The sequence below is a fragment of the Carettochelys insculpta genome, chromosome 3 (genome assembly GCF_033958435.1).
Source record: "Carettochelys insculpta isolate YL-2023 chromosome 3, ASM3395843v1, whole genome shotgun sequence".
Taxonomy (NCBI): domain Eukaryota; kingdom Metazoa; phylum Chordata; order Testudines; family Carettochelyidae; genus Carettochelys; species Carettochelys insculpta.
The window spans coordinates 137,845,956-137,857,492 of NC_134139.1; the positions used below are offsets into that span (position 1 = coordinate 137,845,956).

General features: G+C 38.4%; 1 long non-coding RNA gene across 1 annotated transcript; it reads left to right on the forward strand.

Annotated features, from left to right (window-relative positions):
* The first annotated feature begins 224 nt into the window (after positions 1–224).
* LOC142010492 (uncharacterized) lies at positions 225–10,393 on the forward strand. Its single transcript, XR_012644813.1, has 3 exons — positions 225–322; positions 6,904–9,182; positions 10,180–10,393. It is a non-coding gene; the product is annotated as an uncharacterized LOC142010492 (long non-coding RNA).
* Positions 10,394–11,537: the final 1,144 nt, after the last annotated feature.

Genomic DNA, 11,537 nt, shown 5'->3' on the forward strand with positions numbered 1-11,537 from the left:
AGGAGTAAATAACTGTCTGCATTCTTTAGATTCACAGACTTCCCTTGGCATCCCTTTGGGTTATGTCTAATGATTCATTTCAGCTAAGCACAAGAGCCAAGAACATATGATCCTACTCACTTGTTCCCCCCTCCTCCACACCATTTCCTAAGGAGATACTGAACTATACTCATTCTCTGGTTTCTACCTGAGGAGATTTGGCTCTCTTTAGTGGTTATTCAAGCCTGGTTTTTATACAAAGACTGCTTGAAGGAATAATATTACTCAGGAGCTATCCCTTCATCCTCTGGGACCATGCAGTCTGGTTCTATATTGCTGAAGTGTAAGTTGGGAAGAGGTCCTGCATCTTTCAGGTTAAATGCTCACAATGTTTGCTTATATTGTCTGTATTTTACTTGTCACATTTGGGTTTTATCAGCGCAAATATATGAACTAGGAAATCAGTTAACCAGAGCCACGATGTATGTATTCCTTATGGTCTCATCAGTAAATTGTGAAAATTAATTGATGATAGTTGGTTTAATGGTATCATTGTTTTAGCAGTTTTTTACATTCAGCTCCTTGGCTGTTATTGATTTCCTCTGCTGTTGTCAGCACTATACATTAAGTCTTTGCTCTGCACTATTCAGGGATCAATATATAAGTTTCCCTATGGAATGATTTAAATATTAGGTTTAAGTTTTACCATCGAAGATGTGTAGGTGGCTTTCTGTTATAAAATTATTCATTTTTTGTTCAATGCTTTTTAAATTAGAATATCTATCATTGCTGCTTGGTAAAGTTTATTTCAAAAGGAAGACTTTTGTTTCCATCATGAAATGTTTCTTGCTATGTTCCTCAAATAGTTCCCTGTGTTGCTGTTACCTGTGGGACATAGGGCTACTCAGTAGTGCCCCTTCAGGCCACATAGGGTACTGCAGCTATTACCCACATCTTAATCTGAAAGGTTTGGTCACCTGCTTAGAACAGGGTAGCTTCAATCTTAGCATCAGTCTCTTTAAAATATCAAGAATTTCACCGTCTGTGCCTTTCAATGGACAGCAAGTAAGCAAATAAACTTTCAACTTCAGGTGCTTAGTTGCAGTACTTAAGGGACGGTTATGTGTTCTGATTAGGCCTATGGAGCAACTTCTTTGTCCCATTCTCACCTACTTCTGCCTTTGAGTCAACATTAGCTAGCTTTCTTGTCTGGCCTGTGGGGCCAATATTTCTTCTTGGCCCTTCTAGTCCTCTGGAGGATTATTGTCTTGTTGCTGGTCTGACTGGTGGCTGTCAGATCATGCTCTGCACAGGCTGCTGCTTTGTAGATCTAGACTGGGGCCTTCTGGCCTAGAATTTTTCAAGCAGACATATTGGTTTTGTGGAGGTGGCTATGAAGATGTTAATATGGCCAGTCATATTACCTTGCTGTGAAAGCATCCAGTTGAGGGACTTGACTTCCAAAGGTCCTCTCCTTCAGGCCACAGCCTTATCAACACAGCATCCATTATATTCAAGCTAATACAAACATGTAGTAGCCTTTTCTGAGACAGTAAAGTCCTTAAAGCATGCCCCCCCTTTTTTTATGCCATCCTGGATATTGCTTTGGCACTTGATAGTGGATCATTCAGTGTCCCTGTGATGAGCTTGTCTCAAAATATAGGGCCTCAGTCCTGGCTTCATTTGCTTAACAATGATTCCTTGTTCTGATTTTTGGTAAAAGGCACAAGGGACTCATTTTTTAAAGAGTGATTCAACCTCCACCAGTGAATTTAGAGAGGCAGTGCCTTCTGGTCAGAGATTCCAAAAAAGATGCTTGCACTTATATGACCTTCTTTGAATAATGAACTTTGCCAGTGTTCTGTTCAAGAGCAAAGATGCTCAAAATGCCTGCTGTGGTGTACGGTACTATTATTGAAATGAGAAAGCCCAACAGACATAAATAATACATGGAAACTCCTCACAAGACAAACCTAGGAAAAAGATGGTCACTTTTCCAGAGCTGGAAAGAAGAACTTTAAAGTCAACAATTGCAATTCAAGAAAGCCATGACTTACCTCCAAAGAAATCATTTGAGTTGATTTACCGGAACACACAGGCCAAGAAGCTGCACACAACTGGAGTGATACTTTGATTTTCCCAGCTGCAACTGGGATGGTTAACATAATGTGTAGGGAAACTGAGGCAAAAAAAGGCAAATACTTACCATTCTCCAGCATAGGGAGCAAAGAATTGAGACAATAGTAGATTACTAAGACACACTGCTAGAGTGCATGAAAAACCATACATACTTTTGGCTACTTCAACTGATGGGAGCAGTGAGGACCGTGAGGAGCATTTCTTGGCTTTTGTGACTACAAATATGGGAAGGTGCAATTTTCAGAGACATTCTGATCTGTCTTCCTCTTTCCAGACACAAGACAACACGTGTAACGTTTGGTGTACTACCTGGCTACTTGCAAGACAAAAATATAGTGTGATGGCATGTTGATGGTGCTTCATTTATGGCAGACCACAAAGCAGGTCTGCATACCTTGATAAAGAAAGTTGCTCCACCTGCTGTGTAGATTTACTGCATGATTCATAGAACAATTGGCATCTAAAGCTCTGAGTCCTGAGTTAGATGAAGCATTGCAGGAAATTTCATTTATTGAGCTACATCTAGACTCATCCTTTTCATACATCTGTTTACAAAACAGTGAAGAAAAGGGGTCTGATCATGGTGTGTTCTATAATAGAGCTTCCTGACTTTTGAGAGGAAAAGTACTGGGCCAATTTGTGATCTGAAAGAGATGAACTGTGTGCCTATTCAATGGACTGCAGAAAGTGAATTGATTCGTTTTCTATTTCTAGTCAGAGGAAGATGAGCCTGCTTGCTTATGTCAGATACATATTTAGGAAACTGAGTGAATTCAATGCAGGTCTACAAGGAAAGAACACCCACATCCTTCTGCAGAGTGATTGAATCACAGGATTTATGGGAAATAAAAACTTGCTTTTCAGAAGAATTTATTGACTTTGAATACTTATTGCAGTTTTTAAGTTCCTGCTCAACAATGAAATTGTCAGGTGATGGCTAAACATTTCAGCTGGTTTTAGGAAAAGTTTGCAAGCTTTCCCCCAACCCTGCAACTTGGATGTGACAAACTGTTACTGAGAATTAAAACCCCTTTCAGTTCAAGCCTGATGCTATGGATTTGCCAAAAGCTGAAATCAAAGAGCTCACTGAAGTTTCTTCTAACTGATTCTTGTTAGGAATCTATGCTCCACTTTTACTTCCAGAGTTCTGGTCCACTGTCAGGAATGAACTCTTCACATATGACTTGAAACTGCTGAGTCATTTGTGAACACTCACCAGGTAAAATTGGATTCTGTTTTTTCATATCTATCAGGTTTACGAATCATTTGAATGACAATTAATTGGCATTTCAAGTGACGACTTACTTTGTGAAGACTCGATTTGAAGATGGGAACTAGAAAATGAGTATTGAAAAAGTTCAGCTTTCACAAAATTAGTAAATTACAATCAATGTAGCTGTAATTTGAAGATAAGACACTGCATACAAAAAATTACTAGCATTACTAGCATACAGAAAATTAGGCTGCATAATGAAGCCCAGAGAGGTCTGTACTGGGAACCATCTTACTCAACATATCCGTATGGTATGAAGAAAAGGTAAAGAGTGAGGTGACAAAATTTGCAGATGATACTAAACTCCTCAAGATATTTTAGTCCAAAGCGGACTCCTCTTGATGCTTTCAACTTTGTTCCTATCTTTTCTAAAGTTTGGTTCCTGAAATTGAATACAGTACTACAGCTCATGCCAAATAACATGGAAAAATTCTCTCTTGTGTCTTCTATGTGATACTTTTAAATATATCCCAGAATGTTGTTAGTTTTTTACCAGCTCTGTCACACTGCTGACTCATTCATTTTATGATGCACAATAGGCCACAGATCTTTTTTCTAAAGCGGTTGTACACAGTATGTTATTTCTCATTCTGCATTTGTACATTTAATTTTTTCCTAAGTAGGTGTTTTTATTGAATTTCTTCTTACTGATTCAGACCAGTTCTCTAACTTAACACATTCATTCTGAAGTTTAATTCTGTCCTTCTAAGTGCTTGCAACCTGTTCCCAATTGGTGACATCGACAAGTTTTATAAAGCACACTTTCTATTTAATCAGTCAAGTCATTAATGAAAATATTGACTGGCACCATGCCCTGGACAGTGAAGGACATATCCTCCTAGTTTGACAGTGATCCACTGATAACTAATCTTTGAAAATGGTCTTTTGTGCAGGTTTGTGCCTTCATAGGAAGTTCATCTATATTTCCTTTTCTTTCTTATGAGAATGACACACAAGTGGGTGAAAAGCTTTGCTAAAGTTCATATGTATCAAGGATATTGCTTCTCCCCATTACTTGAACGCTCTAGGGCACCTAACTTTACTCTTCTCTGGATTCAGGGCATAACTTTACACACTCTGCAGGTTTGCATGGACTTTTACTAGGGAAAGAGCCTTCTACAGTAATATCCTGAACCTTAATTTATACAGAATCACCAGCAAAGTATGCACATGCTAAGCATACAATGCTCATCACTTCCAATTAGCCAAAGGAACTTTTCCTTCTGGCCATTCAGAATCAGGATGTTCAGAGACTCCAGCTTCAGGACTGTGGGGTGTTGAGATCTGGCAGTTCTGATCTTTGAAGAACCACCTTTTGGACCCTAGTTTATATATTGAAATTTGAGTTCTATTTAGCTATAATTTAACCAGTTATTTTACTTAAATATTACAACAATTCTTTGAGTAATCCTGGCATATTGCAAAATAATTCTTCACCCAATCATAACTCATCACCTTAGTTGATTTAGATGTGGTAAAATTAGTCTTGCAAAAGACAAACAATCAAAGAACTGGGCAGAACCCATTCTAATACTAATTTTGTTAATTATCTGGCCACAATTAACTTTTTTAGTTAGACTATCACAAAAAAGGCATTAAAATTTCAACTTTCTTTATTTCATCCTTCATTTATTCTCTCATGTTTAAAGTATTTAGAGAATCTCTTTTTATAATGTATTATGTTGCTTGCTGGTCATGATTCCCTTTGTTTCCTTTTTTTTTTAAATTCTTCCACATTTGTGCTACTTTTTGTACACATCTTTAGCAATTTGTCCTTGTTTTCTATTTTTGTACAATGGCTTTTTGAGTTTTTGGTAATTAAAGAACCATATTGGCCTCTCTTTAGTCTTCCTCCCTTTCTTCACAACCAGATTAGTCTGCTCTGTAACTTCAAATTAATCTCTTTTCAGAAGAGTCAGCTTTCCAGAACGCCTTTCCCCCTTAAAGATGCTTTCCCTGCAGCACGCCTCAACTGCTGCACCCTATCTTAACTAAAATATTTAAAGTTTTAGAATTTTATATTAGAAAATTACATAAAGCAAACAGTGAAAAAGAGTCCAATCCATTTTCTTCAAAACTGTTTTTAAACAACCTTACTCTAATCTATGAGAAGGTGAATTTGGGAAAGAAGGACTATGTGCAGTAGAATGAAAAAGAGAACAGGGATGGTGAGCACTTAAGGCAACAAAATTTATGAAGAACAATTCCCAAGACAAACTATGTTGGGAAATCACTTGTTCCCATGCATTAACATACAGGTTTTCATTAAAAAACACTATAAATGATTTTAAAAAACACACAAGCCAGATTTGTGCAGATGGGGAATATTTTTGAAACGGCAAAAAAGGAAGCTTGCTTGTAATCAACATTCAAATCCCTCCTCCGTTTTCGCCTTTGTTATGATTCCTGCATAAAATGTAACAATAGTTAGGATACCAGCAAGTTAATACACCTGCCTGTAATGTTCACCAATATTTCATTGTTTGTTTGTCTGCATTCATCTAGCAACCCTTAAATTGCAAGTTCCCTGGAACATGGCTGTTCCTTTTGTTCACTGTTTCTATTGCATCTCACCCAAAGAGATCCTGATCCATGACCCAAGGGGATCCTAGGGTTCCCAGGTATTATAACAAATGTAAATAATAGAGGCCTACCTCCCATTAAAAATCGATGGGGTTTGCACCCAATTCCTGCTTTTGCTTTTGAAATACTCCTTCAATTAGCAAAATTGCTTTGTGTGAACACAGTGGGGTTTTGCAGGCATATGATTTCCAAATACCCATTTTGCAAGCAGAATCATAGCAGTGGAAGACAAAGTGCACTTACTTTTTAAAAATGTTTTTGAAATGCCACCATTTCATCTCTAGACTAATACCAGAGTTGGCATAGCTTTCAGCATTACCCAGTTTGTGGTTTGAACTGGAGAGTAAAATGGACGGTGGTAGCTAGTGCTCCCTGTATGCTGAGCACAGGACATATTTAGGTGCCACCCAGCTGATTAGCTTAGTGCCCCTAGCACCTATGGCTAGCAGCATGTGTTTCTATTGATGGTACACATCCACACATGCCTTAGGGCACATAATCTTTATTCTGGCCATGTATGGGAAAAAATTGAGAGAATATTGGTGGGAGATTGGGGATTGCGCTCCATGTAGCTTAGCAACCATATTGAAATATTCCCACTTTAATTTCTTTAGTGGCCTTTTAAAGACTGAGCTGTCATATGTGCTGACACAGGCCATTTTACATGCCACTTTAAATGCAGAATATTTCAGAATGATTCAAGTCACTATGCTCTCTTTTAGAGATTTGGTATTTCTACTTCTCTCGTTTCAAATTATGAAAAATAAACTGCACTGAAAAAGAGGTGTTTTGTTTTTATATACAGGAAAATAAAACAAAAGGAAACCAAGCTAACCCTGCACAGATATTTAAAAGGTATATATACCACATGATATAAATAGCTTTACAGGGTCTTTCTATAACTCTGATTCTCCTTCTTTCATTTACAGGTGAAGAGTCAGAGATAGAGCTACACATCTGTCACACTGCAGGTGTAGTGTGGTTCTATGCCAGACAGCTTCCACAAGTGCTGTGAAAAGAAAAAAAAAAGATTTTTAATTTCATATACCCAGCATCTCATTAGCATAATTTAGTTCCCCTAACAACTTCATGAGACTCATATTCCCCTTACTTCCCTCTCTTAGATAAAAACGGTTTAACTGAAATCTACCCGCTCTTAGGCCAGGACTTAACTCAACCACTATGGCAGATTTTTGAGCTGTCTAGTCACCTCTGCTACAAACCCTACCAAGATACAGGCATACTTCTAAGCTAAAAGGAGGCTCTTAAGATATACCACCCTCCAGATGAAAGTAGGTTTCTGAATTACATTAACATTCCATGCTAGCATGAATTCCAAAAGGTTGGAATATGCTTCTGCCTGAACTAAATCCCCTAAGTGAAATCAGCTCCTAAAGTCTAGATTAGCCCTATCTCTAAAGTGTCACTAAATCTATGAGCAGGCTTTATATTTCTGTAGCTACACCCTTGCTGTGTTCTGCCAAATGGCCTCCAGCACCTGACACAAATTGAAGTTTCACAGCTACCAGCTTTTCTAGCTGAAGAGAGAGAAAATATCCACTACTATACTATGCTTGAGTAAAAACACATCTTTATTATCTTAAGTTAGAAGCAAATAGAAAGAGAAAAGCACAAAGTAACCCTGTAGAAGAGTTATGCCTTTTAGTTTCTCCTCAGAACTGCATAAAGAAATTTAAAATAAATCTACTATAAATTTCAGAGGGTTTGTCTGTTTGATCAAGAACTCCCAATGGAGAAGACCTAGGTCCACCAAATCAAGTATACAGTGCCCTCTTATCTTAACTTAAAGCAGCATAAGGGCTTGGTTGTGCCAAGAAAATGGGATGTGCCTGGAATAAAATTGCCTCTCATAAAACCAAACAGAAAAGAGACAGTCACCAAATCGAGTACAGTCCTCAATATTGACATAATTGAGTGAATGTGAAAAGAGATTGAACCTAAAAGAGCTAGAAAAATAGGAATAGCTTCTCAGTAAACATTAAAGGAACGATATAAAATGGAGAATTTTGGAATAGTGATTTGTTTTGGAGAATTTTGGAATAGTGATTTGTTTTAGCACAGCTAAATCAATGCTTGAAGTTTGAAAAGGAGAAAAACAACATCATTGGAAACCAAATTAACCATAACTCTTTTGTTTTAAAACTTTGAAAATAAGAATTAAAACTGATGAAGAAAAAATACACTTAATTCCCATAAAAATGGAAAAGTTTTAACAATCACTCTTAAATCAGAAATAAAAATTAACTTAATAAAATAATGCTATTTTTGAAAAATACAATCATTTAATTAAAGCATATACATTTTCCTTTTATTTAAAAATAACTGTTTAATTGATTTAGGGACCTGAGCAATTCTGAGTAAATCTGCTAGTAAGATTTATTACCCATTTAATTTTTTCATAAACTTATATACTAAGTTCTCTGTGATGGACTGCTCCATGACAGCCTCACCTGTACTTATGACCTCACAAAAACAATACCGTCTGTATTTCAGTACAGAGAGAAAGGGGAAATGAGAAGTAGGAAAAATTAAAATTAAACTTCACCAAGTAAACAATGAGTAAACCAGTTATAAGCACAGAAAATATTTTGACAATTCTTACTTGGTATCTATCTGATTTTAGGCCAGCCTAAATATGTCACAAACATGCCCAACATCAAAGCCTTGAGACTGTGCTTTTAGTCTGCTAATAGGTCATTTTCATATTATAGATTGTAGCACTCAGTAATAAACCACAGATTGCAAACCCTGCCAAAAATGTCTTAACATCAGGAAAAATTTCCAGACATTTTCCCATGTGTCAGAGAAGTGGGGAGAAGGGGAAGAAACAGAGGAAAGCATACCGGGGGATTGAGGCTCTGGTGCTCCTGGGACAAACCACCATCTGGCTGTTGCTCCAGCCCCTGGAAGGCTTGATCCAGCCCCAGCTACCACTTCAGACCTGGGGCCAGTGTTCCAGTGTTCCCTGGATTGTCAGCCGCTGCAGCCCTGTCCTGGAAGTAATCCTGGAGGTCCTAGAAAGTCCTGGAATTTGTAACCCTTGTGACAATCATGCCGTCAATCAACAGTGATGTTTTCAGATGACAGAAGAAAAGGGGCGGTGGTAGATAATGAAGAGGAGAGATCACTAATACAAAGTAATCTGGATGGTTTTCTCAGCTGGACACAAGCAAACAGTTTCCAGTTGGTATGGCTCAATGTAAATCTACACATATAGGAACAAAGATTGTAGTCAATTTTCATAGAATGGGGAAGTCTATCCTTGGGAAGCAGTGACAGAAAACATTTGGAGGGGGATGAATAATCAGCTGACCAGGAGCTCCCAGAGAGATGTGTGGATAAAAAGGTTAATGTGGCAATTGGAAGCATAAACAGGGGGCCCATGAGTAGGAGTAGACAGGTTATTTTACCTCTGTATTAGGCAGTGGTAGAATACCGCTAGAATAATCCTTCCAATTCTGGTATCCATTGTAGAAGAAGGAAGTTGATAAATTATATGGAATTCATAAAAAGTTATTAGGGTTATTAAAGTTTAGAAAATCTGGCTTTAATAATAGACTTACGGCGCTTCAATCAATTCAGCTTTACAAAGAGACATTTAAGAGATGGATTTGATTATAGTCTATAAGTACCTACATGGAGAACAAATATATTATGTTGGGCCTGTCAGTCTAGCACAGGAAGGTACAATCCATTCCAATGGCTGGAAGCTGAAGCTAGACAACTTCAGATTAGAAATTAGATACAATTTTTGAACAATGAGGATAATTACCTGTTGGAATAATTTGTGGTTTTGGTAGGTTCACTGTCACTGACAATTTTTAAATGAAGACTTGATGCTTTATTAAAAGATATGCTCTGAGAATTATTTGCGGGGGGTAAACTTTATGGCCTACTATGATAATCATAGTAGGAAAGGGTTAAGAGGCTCTGTGGGCTCAAGCAGTCCTGCCTCAGTGCATCGGCAAACAAACTTCTCAGGCTGGAGGAGAAGATTAAAAATGGAACAAAGTACCTGAACAGTAGGTAGACAATGCAGGGGGCGGGGGGAGCTGATCTATTCTATACAATACATTGGCCTTCTGTTGTCTGAAGTATGAGGATAATGGCCTGATGAACTTGATATAGATGAGACTTAAGACTCTCTGCAGGTTGGGGACTTTATCTTGGTTTCTTATTCTTAGGCCTGTGAGAGATGAGACAACTAAGGGAAACTGATCTAGGGAAACCAATTCACAGCAACACAACAGGCAAGACTTACCTACTTACCATTATGTTATGGATTATAGCCTGGTGGAGAGACCCTGGGCTCCAACAGCAGTCTGTAAAGAGGGACTACTATGGAATCTGTCCTTGCTGAGGAATCTAATAGGGACAAAGCCTCAGACCAAGATAGAGTCCGAGACCAAGAGAGAAGACCTGAATTATGAAGACTTCCTTGTTGTTAGATCCTTGGTATATACCTGGAAAGGAGTGTAGTTGAAAATAGGATGTGGCTGGAGGGCTGAGTCACTGGACAGCCCATCCATGGCACAGAAGAATAAAGAAAGGGGAATAACCATAGGAAAGTAACCCACCACATCCTGATTGAGCACCAGATGCCACCAGCTGATGTATATTTGTCTTCACATCCATATTATACTGGAGGTCACACTAGATGACTACAGTGATCCCTTCTGGTCCTGGAATATATCAATGCATAGAAATATTCAACCGGTATTTTTAAGACCAAAACCAGATGAACAGTTGTATGTTTGGTTTGGTTTGGTTTTTGTTTCATTCAGCAAACCAAAACCATTAGGGAAAGTGTTTGCATGGGTACCATTCTGAGAAGGCAAATGGGGCAGGGTGGGGGTGGGAGGGGAAGAGGCTACAGCCCACATGTATTGAGATGCTGCTGGCTCTGATTCCTCTTCCCCTCACAAACAGGGAATGAGGGTAAAGCACACAGCTTGTATCATTTATTTCTCTGCATCCTTCCCTCACTATGTGGGAGTGAAAGGAATCCATACAAGCTGTATACTTTCCTCTTGATCCTCGATTGTAAGGGGAAGTTCCCCCACACTCCCAATATGCCACATCCTTGAGGTGTTTGATTCAGCTCCGGAAAGACTTAGAACTTCTAAACAAATTGGAAAAGTACATTTTAGGCTAACAGCCTGCAGGTCTCCAGTGATCTGTTCCTCCCCTGCTTTGCGCTCTTTCTCACAGAGGCCTGCCTGGGATGTAGGAGACCCCAGTTTGAATCCTGGATCTGGAACTGTGACACAAACTCAGATCTCTTCCCCTCTAAGGTAAGTAATCTGACTATAAACTATTGCAGGACAATTTTCTGTCACTCTTTCAAAACTTAAGTGTACATTGGCCAAAGCAAGGAAATAACTCTACTACCTGGTGAGGTAAGACATAAAGATTCAAATCTTCCAGCTGCCTAATGCAGAGGAGGGTTTGAATTTACATCTCTTACCTCCTACGCGAATGTCTTAATTATCAAGTAGCAGATTATTTTTCTCACTATGTCTTTGACAAAATGAATATTTAA